The 4,892-nt window shown below is 33.2% G+C and overlaps 1 protein-coding gene across 1 annotated transcript in view; it reads left to right on the plus strand.

Annotated features, from left to right (window-relative positions):
- The window catches only part of LOC125248560 (NACHT, LRR and PYD domains-containing protein 12-like), a 1,264,817-nt gene that overhangs the window by 366,914 nt on the left and 893,011 nt on the right, over positions 1–4,892 (plus strand). The window lies entirely within an intron of this gene.

Raw genomic sequence — 4,892 nt, forward strand, 5'->3', positions numbered from 1 at the left:
AACATGAGGGTGGGTATCTAAATAATTTTCATTGAACTATTTCTTTAAATTAGCTCTTACGTGCCTTTCCTTTTTATTTATTTGTTTATTTATTGAAGGAATAGAACATTTTAATAGGAATTATCAAGTGAATTTTATATAAGCTTACTCTTTGATATTCGATAAAGTTGTGCTGTTGTTGTAGGCAAATGTGATGGATCAAACCAGGTCTGCCCTCTGCTGGTGGACAAGTGTAGTGATGCAGTCATTTGTGTGTAGTAATATGAGGTTTTCCTTACATTTTTTGTAAGGAAGGTTTATAAAATGAATGTGGGGGGTATTTGAATTATTGCAGCAGTGATTTAGACGTGCAAAGGTTATGTTCTTGAGTGTTAAAGAAGTAAACAGTCGTTAGCTGCTGTAAACTGTGCTGTTCAATTCAACACTTGTACAGGAAGTAGTGTAGTGCAGTAATGTTATGTAGTCACCAGCTTCTCAGCTCCTCCTGCCATTCTGTTGGGCAATATAGGCTATATGTCCTGTTACTTTACACAATGACCTTAATTTACTTCTTTTACTGCCTTTTAATCCCTACTGAAAAGACAAAATTACTCAATGTTCAAAAGTTGGGGGGTCAGTAAGTTATTTATTCATATTGTGAAAGAAAAAGTATACTTTTATCCAGCAAGGATGCATTAAATTGATCAAATGTGAGAGTAAAGACATTTTTAATGTTACATAGATATCTATTACAAATATATGCTGTTCTTGAACATTATATTAATCAAAGAATCCTGAAAAAATGTAACAAATCAGCATTCAAATGATTTCTGAAGGATCACGTGACACTGAAGACTGGAGTAATGATGCTGAAAATTCAGCTTTGATCACAGGAATAATTGCATTTTAAAATATATTCAAATAGAAAACAGTTCCCAATATTACTGTTTTTACTGTATTTTTGATTAAATAAATGCAGCCTTGGTGAACATGAGAGACTTTTTTTCAAAAACAAATCTCACCAACCCCAAACTTTAGAACAGTAGAATAAGATAATGATAAACCGCTGGTTAGTGCTGGTCTATTTGGAAAAAATTCAGAGTTTTTGTGAAGCTGGTGGACCAAGAATGTCTTGCTAGTTAAGAAGCCTGGAAGGGACACACCAGCATCCTATAACTGGGAACCAAAACTCAATTCATGCTGGTCTTTTCAACAGGGATATGGAGAGGAGATAACATGCTCTTATACTCTGTCCTGGTCCAGATGCTTCATAGATGTGAGCCTGAAAAGGAAACAGAATTTAAGTTTGGCGTAAACTTGGTCTCACTGACTAACCAAAATGAGGACCAAACTGTAAAGAATGATATTGATGATCAAAATGTATAAAATGACATTTCCATACTATCGAGTGTGACCTCCCCTCGTTCTCATGGTACCGCTATCGCTGTGACTGTCTGAACCATCAGGCCTGATGTGCACTCATAATATATGTCCGTTTGTCCCGCACACACTGGCCCAGTGACTGCACATCACTTACCTGAACCCAGTGTTACTGCCTGGGACGACTATACTTCCCTTAATGCACTCCAGCCCTCTTAGTAACACTACGTAGGGTCATGGGCTTTGTACACAGCCCTTATATACTCTGTGATATGTTTATTAGAGATTAGAAAATGTGTGTTTTTACTATTAAGCCTCAATAATTGTTGTGAAACCTGTTTGAATTGTATTTGCACATTGAAATCGTTCTGTTTACATACAAGAACTCACCTCTCGGTTGGCTAATAAATGAGGAAAATGAAGAAAATTGATGTTGTCTTGAAATTGATTTTATTTTATATAGACATTGTGAAATTGCTGCATGTGTGTGCATGTATATAAATTAAACATTTTATTCCTAGTAACATTTACATGTTACATCGGTATATGGGTAACATTTTCATACATGTAACATTTACATGTTACTGTAAATAAAATATTGAACCTTTTCTTTTCTTTGTCATGTAAACAAAGGATCGAACTGATGTGTTTTTAGACAACTATTCACCAGGGTAACTTTATTCAATACATTGAGGAGTGTTGGGGAAAGTTTCAAAGTAATGCATTACATTATTCCGTTACTCCCAAAAAGTAACTAATTGAGTTACTTAGTTACTTTCTATGGAAAGTAATGTGTTACATTACTTTTGCAATTCTTTTTCTCATCTGGGCTGGGTTTGCATGTTTGTTTTATAATAACAAAAAAAATGTAAAGGCCTTTTCACATGAAAAGTTTCACACAAAATGTTTCTAGTATGCCGCAAGATAATAAAGTTCAACACTCTTACTTCAACAATGACAAACAAATAAATAAAATAGCAAATAAAAATGCTGTTTATCTGAAATAGTTTTTTGCTTATTAGTATTGCTGAATTGGATCACTGAAGGTCAAAAACAAAGACTTTGTTTTACCATCTGGTGCTGTTTGGTCATTTTTGACCAACATTTTTAAGTTTTTTTTTTTTTTTGAATTTTCATCGGAATGCCACAAAACTTGGTAAAGGTTTTGGCATTTGCTGTTTGTGGTCAAAAATGACCACATTGGAAATGAATGGGAGACTATTTTCATCTAGTGGAAATATTTACTGCGCCCAAACAAAATCTTACTGAAAGCTCATTTTTTGAGATATCAACTTCAAATTTGGAACACATCTTGTTTAGATATATGGCTTTGATTTTAGAGTAAAAGGTGTTTTGGAAAATATATATTTCATATACAAATTGAAAATAGTTTTTTTGTGTATTTTTCATAGATCAATTAGCGTCGTACACCTGTAAGTCATAGATAGGTGCGTAGGAAAAAAGACTGGTAAAATCAAAATATGAAAAAAAAGAAAATCCCGCACACTATCAACTTGCAAAACAATAAAAAAAGGTTCTTTATTAGCAACGTTTCAGTCGTATGATCTTCATCAGGCATCCGATGCCTGATGAAGATCATATGATGGAAACGTTGCTAATAAAGAACCTTTTTTTTATATGATCGAAACGTTGCTAATAAAGAACCTTTTTTTATTGTTTTGCAAGTTGATAGTGTGTGGGATTTTCTTGTTTTTTCATTTGTGCATTTTTCATAACAATAAATGTACAATTTTATAACTTTTTTCAAGTTCACTTTTTAAAACTTTTTCACTTCACAAATAATCTGTCAAGCGTCATCTTTAAAAAGAGACCAAACATCAGTCTGTGCTCCAAAGCATTCAAGATTTATGACCGCTGAAGCTGGAAATTTCATTTTCAGGTCCACGCTCAAAAAGTGAATAAATGGATTATAACTACTGCATAAATAAAATTTGTACCATAAAATCTCCTAAAAATAAAAAATGAATAAAAAAAATATATATATCAAACTAAAATATAGTGCAACCATTTCATTGAAATAAAAAAACTGTAATTTTTGACTGACACACGAACAATAGGGTTAATAAAGTGAGATAAAATACATAACGTATATTTGTGTTATTTAACATTGAATTATTGCAGGTTTACGTAATATTCAGAATTTGCATTTCAATGTTTTTATTCATTTTAAGGAACAGTGAATCTGTTTTGTGCAAGTGAGATGAGTAAATGCATGTTCACATTTAGTCTAGAACTACAATAACCATCATGTCACACACAATGCCTCTGCACTTAAGATTTCTCTCAACATTACCAGTAACACCAGTTACGTAATCAGATTACTTTTTTCGAGATTACGTAACTCGTGTTATTGGTAATGCGTAACCCCCAACACTGACAGTGATGTTGACCTGTATCTTGCTTCAAATTGTGATTATTATTATATAGCATGACAATGAATGATAAAAGTGTCTCAGTAGGGTATCTCAACGACGTTGCCCTCCATGCTGCGTTCCCTATAAGCCTGGAGCTTCGGGATGCTTGTGGCAGTAAATGCAGGACAGATGATTTTATTCTAAAGTTGTCTTTGGGGAGGATTTACGTTTTCTCTCAGTGAACCCCATCTAATTGAGGTTAATAGGGTGGTGACCTTCCCTAGGCTGGACAAGACAGATCACAAGACAAATGACACAAACAACATATGCACTGTTCAAGAAGTTCATTGTATGGTCAAATGGTATGTGTGTACATTCTTGTACAGGTTTATACTTTTTTTCATTCATTTTTGACCAGCATACTCACATCAGGTTATGTTGTATAGGTTGATCTCAGTATACATAAAACTATTCGGATTTCTTTGTCTTTCATTATACAAACTATCTAACTGTAAAACCGATTCAAATTATTTTGACACTATTTGCTAAGAGAATATTGATATTTGACCCTTGATAATATAACTAATTAAGCTCTCATCAGAGCGCACTTCTGCTCGAGATCTGTTCTCCAAAAATGGATTCGACACGCGGATCCGGTGTTTCAAAAGGCTGAAACATGCATCATATATCCCTGCCGTGCCCCACGCTCTCCTTTCCAACCAGTCACCTTAATTCTGTTTTTGACGTTTAATGCTGAATAAACCCTTAAAAAGATCCCAACATGTATTATAAAGAAATAAAGATTTAGCCTACTTTTTTATATATATATATATAGGCCTATATATCATATTAATTTATTAGACTTTTCCAAATGAATGTAAAAAATAAAATGCACAGTGTTATTTGTGTTTCAAACATTCTCCTACGAATCCGTTTGGTTCTATTTGGAACCTTCATATTTTCAGAGACAAAGAAACGTCATGACGTTCTATGAATTCTCCACATTTATAGGGAATTTCTATTCTGCTTCATGTAGAAATATAAGATGATTTACAGCAGATTTAAACAGATACATATAAAAATATATGAATTTGACAGGAAAATAATGCAAAAGAAATAATGCAATTAATGCATCGAATAGAAACTCATTTACAAACA

Source organism: Megalobrama amblycephala, linkage group LG16 (assembly GCF_018812025.1).
Source record: "Megalobrama amblycephala isolate DHTTF-2021 linkage group LG16, ASM1881202v1, whole genome shotgun sequence".
NCBI classification, from domain to species: Eukaryota; Metazoa; Chordata; class Actinopteri; order Cypriniformes; family Xenocyprididae; genus Megalobrama; species Megalobrama amblycephala.